The sequence below is a fragment of the Falco cherrug genome, chromosome Z (genome assembly GCF_023634085.1).
Source record: "Falco cherrug isolate bFalChe1 chromosome Z, bFalChe1.pri, whole genome shotgun sequence".
Taxonomy (NCBI): Eukaryota; Metazoa; Chordata; class Aves; order Falconiformes; family Falconidae; genus Falco; species Falco cherrug.
Window position 1 is genome coordinate 65,570,391 of NC_073720.1, and position 14,190 is coordinate 65,584,580.

The 14,190-nt window shown below is 42.2% G+C and overlaps 1 protein-coding gene across 3 annotated transcripts in view; it reads right to left on the minus strand.

Annotated features, from left to right (window-relative positions):
* SRFBP1 (serum response factor binding protein 1) overlaps positions 1 to 14,190 on the minus strand; it is an 83,136-nt gene that overhangs the window by 39,709 nt on the left and 29,237 nt on the right. The gene's annotated exons all lie outside the window — the stretch shown is intronic.

Sequence of the window (14,190 nt, forward strand, 5' to 3'; positions counted from 1 at the left end):
TTATTTTGCATCCTTACAAAAAAACAAGATAGTATAACCCTTATGCAAGACTCAAGAGGAAAAAGCTTCATCTGCAAGCCATATTTTTAAGAGTTGACAACCTTCACTCAGAACCTACTTTTAATATTTTCCTTAGGTTGACTCAAATCCAACAAAAAGTTGCCTTTGTGATCTGTTTTTCACTTTGTAGCAAAGAATCTAGTGCATGACAAAAAAAGCATATAACTGCTTGTATTTAAATATCTTGTCAATGATGAAGTCTTGAAAATGAAGCTGGTGATATTTTTATTGACTTTTATATTTAAGAAATGCATCCCATCCTTTTTTATGCAATCCAAAAGAGTATTTGGTGGTAAAAAAAATAAAAGCCTTACTTTTGTTATCATAATGAAATAGAACAGTATAAATGGCTGTCAGTTGTTTTCTCATTTCAAATTAAAATTGTACAGTGCAACATTCGCCCCGCACACTATTTTTCTCTCAGTTTTCCTTAAGATTCGAAGTATTCTTTTATGCTAGAAAAAAATATCTATCATATTCTACAGCTTTCTCACACTAGGATTGTTAAGGTTGCCCTGTTTTCACCTAGCAAGAGCAGCAAACAGGAGACTGACTTGAGAAAACAGTTATATTAAGTATGGGGGTTCTCACTGTAGCATAAACATGAATAGAAGTGAGGTATCAGTGAATATAAAATATAATGCTATGAAAATTAATAACAGAACAGAACTCAGTCAGAGCATACCAACCTGCCTTCTCACCATTTTAAGATGAGTGTCAGAAAAAGATGGTAGGTAGGAATATTCAAGGAAAGTGGGTATAGAGGGGAGACATGGTTATGTAGCCTCTTGACAAGGCACTCCCCCCTCATCCTTATTAGTCAAGAATATCAAAAGCCAAGCCTTATAAACTCTGAGAAAGGCATCCCAACAGTCATTCAGTTCATCACTTCTGTATAGTTTTACTCCATCTCAGCTATGAAGAACAAAACATTTGTGTTTTCATAAAAAAAGGTGTCATCATTCACTTCTATGGATAAGTCCACACACATATTGATTGATAGGAATAAACCAAATTTTCATGAAATAAATTCCAAAGCAACATATTTGCTGTTTTGACTAGAGAACAACTACATACACACAGCATCGGCTCCAGGAATAGTTTATATTTGTTCAGACTCTTGTACTTCCCTCTGGAAGCGTTACATCATCTTTGCTCGTTATTTCAATGTTAATATAGTGTTTTTATTCAGAAATAGAATGAGGTTAGGTTTTTTAAGTAAGAATTTGTTCAGTATCGGAAGATCGTAATTCTTCTGAACAAAATGCTCATTAATTACTGAGGAATTATCTCCTACAAGGATATTACAGAAGAGTAATTCCATGGAACTACATGACTAGAAATAAGCAAAAGGTATCAGTGAGCACATCTGACCACCTATCATGATGGTTTTGATAGACAAGCTGGAGAGACAGCATACTGTAAAAGTGAAAGAGGCAAAACCCTGACCTTGAAGTTACAGCAACCAACCCTTTTCCCCTTCTAATCCAATGCCCAAGATTTGTTAATATTCATATGGAAAGGACAATAAAACACTATACTGCAACTAATTAAATACAGAAATACATAACACTATCTTCCCTGCCTCCAGTCATGAGACATTGATTGTCATATAAATTTCTCTGCCATTTTTGTACGGGAAGTGTACAGGTTTTGTCTGTTTATTTGTAGTACCAGTTTAACAATACAAACTAGCACAGCACAGAATATCCCTAAGTTTATAAAATGAAACACCATTAAATTCCAATGTCTAGACAAGTAGAGGTATGGTATTGCTCCACACAGTATATTCACAAGCACTTGATCTAGCTGCCTATATTCAGTACTGTTTATGATGCTCTTCCACACACTCTTTGGAAGGTAAAACTACAGTATAGCATAGTTCATACACAGTTATTCATGTGTATCAAAACCTAGGCATGCAACTCTGTTGATTTATTCCCAAAGCTATTTCTCAAAGAGTAGAAAAATAACGCACCAAATAAGATGGTTTTTACTCCTAACTAAAGCTAAAATTTTATTGTACATCTACAGTTTTTCAAGTTCCTAACTTGAAAATTCCTCCTACTTACAATTGTGTAAACATTGACTTATGTAAGCTGGAAGAGACTTCCAGATCTAGTGCAACCTGCCCAAAGAAGCTCTAGACAGAGAAGGTTGTTCAGGGCCCTTGAATTTTGACTCTCCAAAGGCTGAAATCCTATACCCTCTCTTTGCTATCTGTGTTAGCATTTTATAACCCCATTGGTGAATTCCATCCTTCCTCCTGACACAGCAAGTCAGAATTCTCCAGGATGTAACTTATGCCCACCATCTTTCCTCTGGACATCTCTGAAGAAAGAATGGCTCCATCTTCCCAGGCCACCCTAGGTAGCTACAGCCAGTAATATAGTTTGCCTTTAGCCTTTTCTCATCAAGCATGAATAAACACAGCTCTCCTACCTTATATATTATGTGATCCAGCCCCTGACCAGCTTGGTGGCCCTCTGCTGGACTTTTTCCAGTATGTCCATGTCTTTCCTTTACTAGAAAGCTCAGAACTGGACACAGCACTCCAGCTGCAGTCCCACCACAACCAAATAAAGGGGAAGAACCACTGTCCTGGACCTGCCAGATACATTAATTTAGCCCAGAACGCAGCTGGAGTTCCCCTCCACAGGGGCACACTTTTGTCTTGTGTTCAACTTCCTGTCCATCAGGACACCCAGATCCTTTTCCACAAAGCTGGTTTCTATGCAACTAGTCTCCAGCCTGGACTGCTGCATGAAGCTACTCCATCCCAGACACAAAACTGCATTTGCTTCTCTTGAACTACATGCAGTTCCTCTCAGCTTTTTTTTCTACTCTGCACAGATCCCTCGGAATAGCAGCCCTGCCCTCAGGGATATCATCCATGTCCCCCAACTTGGTATCATCCACAAACCTGCAGCGAATGCAACCCATATAGTTTATGGTACTACTAACACAGCAAACAGTACTTTTGCTAGCACAGACCCCTAAACGGACATCACTAGTCACCAGCAACCACGTGGATGTTCTACCACTGATCATAATCCTTTGAACCTGACAGACCTGAAAGATTTTCACCCACACTTATTGCCCAGTTTTTCACTTCATCTCTCTCCACAGATTCCAAGAGTTGTAGAGTTTGCAAAGGAAGGTCTGGAGTACTACTCCCACTACAGTTTCTATCTCTAGTCCAACTACACCTACTCAAGCAACTCCACTAAAAGATTCCTCGGTGCTACATCCAGACAAGTTTTGAGTATTTCCAAGAATGCAGACTTCAGAAATTCTCTGATCAATCTGTTCTAGAGATTAATCGCTCTTACAGTGAAAAACTGATCTTGTAAGTTTGAACAGACTTTCTTCAATTTCAGTCTGTGCCCACTGCCTCTCGTCCTGTCAGTGGGCACAACTACTTCCATCAGGTATTTTTTACACACAGGTAAGATCCCCCTGAGCCTTCTCAAGGCTCAACAGTCCCAGCTCTCTCACACGCTCCTTGATGCTCTCTCACCTGCTCCTAGATGCTGTAGTCCCAGAGTCATCTTCATGACCCTTCATCTGACTTGATCCAGGATGTCCATGTCTTTCCTGCACTCAGGAGACCAGAGCTGGACCGAGCACCTCAGATGTGTCTTACCAGTTCCAAGCAGAGCGGAAGGATCACCACCCTCAGCCTACTAGCAATGCCTTTCCTCATGTAACCCAGGAGGCTGATGGCCTTCCTTCTCATAAGACTGCTTTGCTCGCGCACGGTCAGCTCATGTCCACCAGGACACCAAGGTCCCTTCATGCAAAGTTGCTTTCCAGACTGTCAGTCACCAGCATAGATGGCTGCAAGAGTTTACTGCTACCCAGCGGCAGGGCTTGACATTTTCTTCTGCTAAACTTCAAGAGATTTCCTCTCTGCCCTTTCCCCAGCCTGACCGTGCCCCTCTGAATGGCAGCAACCTTCTGGTGTACTCTTCCCAATTCTTCACCTTCTGCAAACTTCACGAGCACACGCTCTGTCCTATTGTCAGTGAAGATGGTAAATACTACAGACCTCAGCACTGAACTCTGCACTATACCACCAGTTACTGGCCTCCAGTTAGGTACACAGTCGTGCTGTTACCAAAACCCTTTTTGCTCAGCAGTCCAGCCGGTCTTTGACCCACTTCACCGTCCCTTTAACCAGTCCCTGCCCCCTCAGTTTGTCTGTGAGGATGTTACCGGATACAGTGTCAAAAGCTTTACTGAACTACAGAGAAACAACCACTGTGCATCTCACCCACCACACTACTCACCTCACCGTAGAAGGCTACGAGTCCGCCAAATGTCATTTGCCCACTGCAAATCTATGCTGACTATGCCCAATCAGCTGCTTGGCCTTTAGGTTTTGTGAATGGGTTTCAGTGTTCCTTGCTCTGTCCATCACCTCAGCAACTGAGGAGATGCTGCCTTGCCTGCAGTACCCCTCACTTTCTACTCTGCCTTTCCTGAAGACAGGAGTGACACTGGCTTCTTCCCAGCTGTCAAGAGCCTTCTGCCCGCACACCCCAAGTTGGTCCCACCAGGACATCTCAAAAGTGACCAACACTGGCAACAAGGGCCAGCCTCCTCTTACGGGCACGCTCCAGCAGGTCCCATGGACTCGTGTATGTCTGCTTTGTTTAAATGTTCCCTAACCTGATCCTCCTCCACCAACCGCAAATCTCCCTTGGTCTGCACTTCCCCACTAGTTTCAGGGACCCAGGACTGCTGAAGGCTACTCTTGCCACTAAAGACTGCAATCGAGAATGATGGCCTACCTTGGCCTTTTTAATGTCCTTTATCAGAAATCTCACGTCTGCTTAACAGTGGGCCCACGGTTTGCCTAGTCTTCCTTTGGCTGCTGCTGTTTCCTGCAGAAGTCCTTTGTGTTTGCCCTTCATGTCCCTCGCCATGTTCAACTACAGGTGGACACCTGGACAGCGTCTCTATATTCCTTTCCGGCCACCTGTCTCTGTTTCCACCTCGCATACCTCCCTTCTACAGTTGAGTTGGTCAGTGCTGCCCCTGACCTTCCTCTTGCCGACCAGTTCTTCCTTCCTTGTATCTATCAGGTCCAGGGGAGCATCTTCTTTGAGTGGCTCCTCCATCACCTGTGTTAGAGAGTTCTCATCAGCCCTCTCCAAAAATCTCCTGGACTGCTCGACACCTGTGGTTTACACTGCTGCAGCAGCTGGTGGTGCTGTTCTTCTGCAAGAGGCTGTGGACACCAGGCCTCTTTCAGTGGTCTGGAGAAGGTCCCGCCTACGCCCTGGGCAGGGTGCGCGTGGCCATGGGGGAAAGCTGGTGGTGGAGCAAGCGGCGCCAGGCGAGGGGGCTTTGGCCAGCGCTGGCACCAGCACAGGCAGGGGGACAGCATGTGCAGCCACGCATTAACGGGCCCAGTCTGGAAAGCAAAGCGGGCTGGGCCCTCTCTGTAACGGGACGGGAGACTGCCTGGGGAAGCCATTCTGCCTCTGCCCCTTTCTGGTTTGGGTTTCCCCCCTTCCTCTCTTGCCCTGCATTTTGTTGCCCTAAAGCCTCCTTGCACACGACGTGGGAAGTGGCTGCCCAGGCGCACAGAAGCGCAGGGCCATCCTCCCACCTCCCTTTTCTCCCGCCCGCGTCACCGTCTGCAGCGTCGGCACCTTTGGTGCTGGCCTGTAGACTGGGAGCCACGTCCTCCACCTCCACCTCCTTGGGGTGGGGTGGGTGGAGGTGTGAGCAGGTCTTTCTGCCCCACCGAGGTGGTGCAGGGGCTTCCTTCGCCCCGTCTGAGGGGCTGGGGCAGGTCCCCAGAGCTGGGCCAGATGGAGCGCGGGGTGGCCTGGGAGGGGGTGGGAGGCAAGGGCACGAGGAGGCAGGCAGGGCACCCATGGCAGAGCGCCAGCGCTGTGGGTGCTGCTGGGGAGCACGGGGAGGCTGGACACTACCCAAGGCTGGGCCTTGCTGGTACACGGCTCCCTGACCGGGCAGGCTGCCACGGTGCTCCAGCCCACAGCACGGGACACGTGCGCACTGCCCTGGGCGGCATGGCGGGAGCTGCGTAACACGGGGAAGTTGTGCTCTGCCGAGGGGATGGGCTGCGTGAAGTCATCTGGAAGGGGGTCTTCATCTCTGTATCAGAAACAGTGTGGCCAGCAGGACCAGGGCAGTGACCGTCCCCCTGCACTGGGCACTGCTGAGGCCGCCCCTCGAACCCTGTGTTCAGGTCTGGGCCCCTCACTGCAAGAGGGACGTAGAGGGGCTGCAGCGTGTCCAGAGACGGGCAGCGGGGCTGGGGAAGGGGCTGGGGCACAGGGCTGATGAGGAGCGGCTGAGGGGACTGGGGGTGTTTGGCCTGGACAGGAGGAGACTCAGGGGAGACCTTATCGCTCCCTACAGCTGCCTGACAGGAGGCTGTAGGCAGGTGGGGTCGGTCTCTTCTCCAAAGTAGCAAACGACAGCATGAGAGGCAATGGCCTCAAGTTGTGCCAGGGGAGGTTTAACTTGGATATTGGGGAAAATTTATTCAACAAAAGAGTTGTCAGGCATTGGAACAGGCTGCCCAGGGAAAAGGTTGGGTCAGCATCCCTGGGCGTATTGAGAAGATGTGTAGATGGGGCACTTTGGGACATGGTTTAATGGTAGGATTTGGCAGTGTTAGGTTTATGGTTGGACTTGATGAAATTAAGGGCCTTTTCCCATCTAAATGCTTCTATGATTCTATTATTTACCTGAGAACAAGCCCAAACCTAAAAAAAACCCCAATACTATCTACCTCTGGGGTCCCTCAGCTATGTTCAGAATCCACATTCCAACATTCATGAATCCCAGAACAGTTCTCTCTTGGTGACATTAAAAAAAAAGGTGTTTTTTTTTCCTAATTTGAAACTTCTGAAATATTATTTTTAAAACAACACTATCATTTTTGGATTCTGCGGGTAATACTGAAAGTCAGTTAAAAGTTCAGTGATTTTAGTAATGTGTATTTTTGCTAGATTTTCAAACCCAGCAAATCTCAAAGAAAAGTAAATCCAAAAGATGTAATTACTTCAGAAATTAGAGGTTATCAGTAGAACAGATTAAGAAATACAAGTGTTTTTTTGGATACAAATTCCCAGCATGGCAGGAGCTGCGTAACACAGGGAAGTTGTTCTTTGCCGAGGGGATGGGGTACATGAAGTCATCTGGAAGGGGGTCTTCATCTCTGTATCAGAAACAGTGTGGCCAGCAGGACTAGGAAAGTGATTGTCCCTTTCCAACCTAAATGATGCTGTGATTCTTTTACTTGTTTCTGATCAGGGTAGGTGTAGTAGATACGGTATTATGTTTGGCTGCTAGCGCTGACCTTTATGCTCTGAACTGCCTCATTATCCACCTCAAGGCAGAGTTCTATAAATTCCTGCTGCTCTCTCACACAAAGGGCAACTTTCCCTTCCTTGTCTTCCTGGCCCTACTTTGGCTATAAGGAGATTACATAAAACAGTGTCACAGTCTTTTCTAAAAGTCTAAAAGTCTAAAAGGTACACAGCATCTGCTGGTTCCTTCTTGTCTGCACAATTACCTCATCACAGAAGGGGATCAGGTCAGTTAGGTACAATTGACTCTTGGTAAATCCATTCTGGCTACTCCCAGTCATCTTCCTGTGCTTAATTCCTGTGCCTGAAATTGGCTTCCAGAAAAACTTGCTCCACAACTTTTCCAGAGATTTAAGCTGAGACTAACCAGTCTGCATTTTCTCAGATACTCCTTCTGGAAGTTGATAGGATGTTTGCCTTTTTCCAAACATCAGTAACCTTTTTCAGTTGTGACCTTTCAGAAACAATGAAAGCAGCCTCATCATGATATAATTCAGCTGTTTCTGCATCCCAAGTATAAGGTATCTGGTCCCATGGACTTGTACAGGCCCAATTGACTTATGCATTCCTTAATGGCATCATTTTCTGCTGTGGGTAACACTTCACTCCCACAAACTCTGCCTGTAGGCTCTGGAAACTGAGAGGCCGAAGAGCAGAACAAACCAGTAAAAAACAAGAGAAAAACCCCCACCCTGAATATCTTGCCCTTTTCCATAGCCTCTCACTGAACTGTGGACCCTTATTTTCCTTTAGCTTTACTTTTGCTCCCAGTGTACTTACAGAAGAAAGCTGGAGAGGGACTTTTCACAAGGGCGTGAAGTGATAGGACAAGGGGTAATGGATTTAAGCTGAAATAGGGTTGATTTAGATTAGGTATTAGGAAGAAATTCTTTACTCTGAGGGTGGCTGGACACTGGAGCAGGCTGCCCAGCGAAGCTGTGGATGGCCCATCCCTGGAAGTGTTCAAGGCCAGGCTGGATGGGGCTTTCAGAAACCTGGTCTAGTGGAAGGTGTCCCTGCCCATGGCAGGTGAGTTGGAGCTATATGATCTTTAAAGTCCCTTTCAACCCAAACCATTCTATGATTCTATGATTCCTGCAGACCCTCACATTCCTCACTAGTTGGAAATCCATTTAAGCTTTTTATTTTCTAACATTATTTGTGCATTGAGGTAGTGTCACTATATTCTTCCCAGGTAGTATGTCCTTGCTTCCACCTTTGGTGGACTGCCTTTTTGTGTTTGGGCTTAGGAACACACTGTCTATCCATGCTATCTTCTGTGTTAAGCACTCTTTGCACAGTTTCTTATTGGGAAGAGCTTTCTACTTCAGCCCTGACAGAATCTGAGGTATCTGAATGAATATTCAGACCTCGTAAAATAAAAATTATCTGCCTTACAATGCATGTATTACCTAGAAGAGCCACATAACGTCATTGACAAAGTACAATGTGCTATCGAGAACATAAGCAGCAAAATTCAGTGTCTCATTAAAGTGCCTGACTTCTTGCACATGTACATCCAACCAATGCACACATGGATCTATCCACCACCCAAAGCACCAAGTTTCCTGCATTACTGGAGAGAAATGCATCATGTATGGATAACAAGTCAAGACACTTGCCAAGGCAAGGATGTGCACTGCTCCTTTGAAGGAGGGCTAAATGACTGAGTTCTACTCCTAGCTTCCATGAAATGGTCTGTAAGTGGCATCTGACCCACACCACTGTGCAAGTTGGACCACCCCTGCCTCTGCCTTTTAATGAGAAGCATCAAGGACCGTTCCTAAGATGACTACACTAGATTTTAAAAGCTTTCCATTAATCTTTCAAAAAAAGCTTTAAAGTTTCTGTAATAGTAATAGGAAAGTCTGCTATCTACTATGAATGAAAATATGGAAGACTGTTGTGGGAAACATACACTAGGAGAAAGAAAAAGCAAAACTCCAAGTGAATTAGTCCTCACTCTTACTCAAAGCAATTCTACAGTGAAATGTTACCTGAAACCAAGGCTACAGGATTAAAGCATTAACCAAAAAAGACACCACTACTGTTAGAAGAAAATGATAAGGCTTTCTGAAAAAGCTGGGCATTTCCAGAGACAAAAATTCCATGCGAAAAGATGACAGAAGAAAGATCTATCAAGCTCCTTAGGCTGACCTACTCTAAAATTATCAGTTACCCAGTCCTAAGCAAAAGCCCTTTCTCATCCATATCACTGTTACTTTCATGAAATAAGACAATTTTTGTTCCAAGGCCAAAGACTGTGAAAACATCCTTCAGACTGAAGCTCTACCTTTATGTAACAATTTGGCTTTCAAAAGCTTGACGATAATACTGGAGTTCATACTTTACTCCTGTTCATATCTTGCTAAAATATAAAGTTAAGAGAAAATAATTTAGAATGAAACACTGTTTCACCCCTGTATCTCTCGTACTAAACTCTTTATTCTGTGATAATTACTGTGTTTTATGTGTATGTAAACAAGAACGTTGTACTGCCTTATCCAATTCTCCAGTGATTATTTTCAGGACCAAGGAAGTGTCTTCCCAAGCCATTTAACAATGGTTGTAAACAGCTGCCCATGTTTTTGCCCATTCACAACAACTGGAAGACATATTTCCCTTCAAGCACTGCAAACAGCCTTTCTTCTGTACTTCATTAACAGGCATCCTCTAAACACGATATTGCTGTAGCAACACCTGCCATCATACCAAGGTTTTCATTGTAAGGTAAAGGCAAACACTACTCCTAAATACACAGCAAAACATACATATAAAGTTGTATTCAAACCTAATTTCAGTCAAGAAATTGAAACAATTCAAGATAAGCTACACATTGCTAAGACATCACTAGACAGTTACTTTTGTGTAAAGAAATTTTTGTAGTATCATAGCTTCCTAAATATGGTTAAAAGTACTCAACAATGGATAATTCATCCATTTTGAAAGTATCATCAACCCTGATGAACAAATAAAAAAATTCCTGTAAGTATACACAATTTTATATTTTAAAAAAAATAGTATCTTATTAGAAGGACTAGAAAGGATCATACTGTTCCTTATTCTCGTATTTCATGAATCGTTAAATAAATACTTTAAACAGTTTTGGCAAAACAAAATCTGAAGGCCTCAGAAAACAGCGTACTATTCCAATAGCACTGCGAACTCCTGCAAACAATTAATCCAGTTCCTGCATCCACGTAGCTGCAATTTTTAACTGTTCTCACTTCCCACAATGTTTACCTCTGGTTGTTGTGCTTGAGAAATTATTAATTGTATTTGCCAATTAAGTTATTTTTAATCTCCAGTTCTAACAATGAAAACATATAGAATCAAAAATTAAACATAATTCCAACAATAATACAACAATATATGCTATTTGCAAATTCAAATAACAGAAGCCCAGCACCAGTTCCGAAGTTTTCAATATATGTAGAACTATGCATGTGTGACTATGTATAGGATATAAAAAAAAAGTAAACAGACACAGTATTTACTGAAAAGTGAGCATCTAATTACATCCTACTCCTAAGGAAATATATTTCCAGTGAAATTATGTCAGCTGTGTCCAATTAGAGTCTACTTGAAGACAGGAAAAAAGCATCTCCAAAAGTTAGTGATAAGACAAGAGTTATCAAATAATTGTATGCATTATGTCCTCCTTATAACATCAGACTCGTAATAAGTAACGATCCACACTAGAAAGAGAAGGTAAGATTTTATAATTCAAAGTTCACATTTGCCTCATTCAGAAGGACAGCAGCTCTTACAAGTCCTGCTGAGCTGAAGGCAGCCAGAATCTAAAAACAGATGAACCATCAGTTAATTTTTTTTTTAATTTTTTTTTTTTTGTTACGGTCTGGATGAAAGATAACAGTTTCCATGAAGTGGCAGCAGCCATATTAAGGCACTGTGCTGACCAAGAAACAGATTCCCCCAGTAAATGAACTACTACAAAAGGTTTGTGGGTTTACAGGCAGCTGAATGCAGAAATGTAATTCTTAAGGCAACAAGGAATTCTCATTTATTAAGATTTCAACTCCTCAGATTATTTTCCTGAGTAAAAGAAACTTAAGCCATCACATTAAAACCTTCAGTAAAACAGAAAACAGTGTGAAGGTCCCAGAATTTCAGTCCCTCTTCCCTGAGCTTGAAACAAATTCTCTGTGAAAGGGAATCCTCCTCTTGTGGCTTTTGAGGTCATCAGGATATATGAAGTCCTTCACAAAAGACTATTCCTGCCAGCAGTCCCCAGAAGGTTGGTGGGGTTTTTTTCTGGATATGCAGCAGGAGAAAGGTAGTCCGAGTTTGTTCCCGACTAAAAGAAAAATGTCTATTTAGAAAAAGGTGTGCCATCTTTGACAACTGGGAAAAATGAAGGAAAAATTGTAGTATTTGCCTTTTCTTTCAAAGATGTATTTTCTTCAGTCTATAGCAACCCCTCATACTTTTGTCCAACCAATAAAGAAGTTCTAGAAGTTTTAAGTAGCAATCTCAAGATATTTTTTGATCTGAAAATACACATGCTGTCAAACTCTGCTGTAACATCTGCTTTTTCCTCCAAACCAGAGTAATGGCTAGCATAATTATTTTTACTGGTTTTTGTCTTTTCAATTGAACTTCTCTTTGCAGCTTGCTATACTCCTCCAGACTAAACATTCAGTAAGCAAGAAGGCTTTTTTTTTTTAGATAAAACAAATAAGATAGAAATTTATGTACTATTTCTGCATGTTACATGGAAAATTATCAACTCCTATATTCTGCACACAGTCAATCGCTTTTGAAAGGATTTGCATCTCCTCTGACAAATGTTTGAGATCCACACACGGAAACTGCTAGAATAGACTGGATAATACAAGCCTGCTCTAAGTTGGAACTTCGTAGACTGCTTACCAGTTTGCTTCATTCACAATTTCTAATCTGTCCATTATTTCCTAAAAATTTTCAAATATCCATTCAGGTTATGCTAAGAGTTCTTTATGAATCCTATGATCAGTAACTTAAGACAAAAGGCTGACAGGAGTGTTCTTATACCAACATAAAATTTCCCCTATCTTAAATAATATCAACAATTTCTGTGAAAACTGTCTTGTTACTCTTCCATGATGAATGAAAAAATTTTCTATTCCAACTCTAAAAAGCTGTCTTACTCTAGAAATCAAGTGGTGAAAATATGTAAACAACTACTGCCTTTTAGGTTTTTCATAAGAAACAGGAATTTCTCCTTTGTCTATGAAACAAATACATTGTAGAGATAGTAAGTGTCTTATTTGTTAATTTTCAAAGGAAAAAACCCACTAAAAGCCAATCCTTTTGCTATAGAAAAATAATTAATACAAGAGTGCATTTTTTTTAACAATAAAGACCACTTACAGCACAATTTCAGATAACCGAGCACATTTACTAGCTACCGGCCTGAGAAATGGGAGAGCCTTTCCTCTTTCTCAGCTGCTCACTTTGAAGACTCCTCCCTTTAATAAAACTATTTCAAAGCAAAATTTGTTTGCTTTCAGCTCTCCAGATCACAAATCTGTCCTCCCTTGACAATCACCCTTAAAGTTAACACTTACAAGTCCTGCACTCATTAACACCAACCGAAGAAACGGCCTGAATGTACTTGGCCAATATAGTCCTGAGTGCACATAGCCTTTAAGATGTCTACACTAGCCAATCCTGGAAGGAAAAGCACAATGTGGACAAAGCAAACACTTCTGGAAGATACGTGCAGAATGGATCTTGCAGTAAAACCCTCTCAGGAGTGCTCATGGAAGCCCTGTAAAACATGGGCTTGTGAGCTCCAGTCCTACACCACACCTTATCACTTGATATTTACTCATACAAATTGAGAAACGTTTCCAGAAGTCTCATCATGCTTCAATAGACACATAAATGTCAATAAAAAAAAAGTCACAAGACCAAGTTTAAGACTGACAGCAAGCCTCAATAAGACTGTCATGTTCTTTGACCAGTGCTTTACCCTTTAATATAGTGCCACCCATTTTCTTTTCCTCTTTATTGATTTCTGAGCACCCCTATGATTCCACCTGGTGAATCTGGCACAAAGCATATATAAATGGGTCAAAGAAGGCTTTCCAGTTACCAGCTTTCTTGAAGACCAAGATCTGCGCAAGGATCAGGGGAGAAAAACTACAAAAAAATGTTAAAAACCCCAAAGGATCAGGGAAGAAAAAGAAAAATAAAAGTTAAACCAAAAAACCCACCCAAACCAAACAGAACGGTAAGGGTGATTTAATGACTATAACCATGAAGAAAAAACAAAACCCCCACCCATTTCATGTGAAAAGTTATCTTGGCCTATGCAGGACTCCTGTGCTGCATAGGAACACAGCTAGGCTGAAGAGAAAAAAGGTCTGACTCAAGTGTTACCAGTTCCTTGCAGCTAAAATTTCAAACTACTACAGAACTTTGAAGTTGAAAGTAAAATACAAGTAGCATCATACTTAAACTAAGATAACTGATAGTAAGGATACAGTGTTGTCAGGCACACAAAATGCCTTCCATACTCCTGAGCTGCAAGAGAACTTTAACTTCTGCACTTTAACTGTTACAGTAAAAACTTCAAGCACCATGCATTTCTAAACAAATTCATGTTTAGCCTGGCAATCTTGAGAATCAAATAACACCTCTGATTGATGTGGCAAACAAACATGGAAATATGCAAATATTCATAATTTTCCAGCTATGTTACATTAATGACCAAGCTGACTCTAGAAATATTTCAGTTAAGTTCCAGTAGTACAGTCCCAGAAAACAG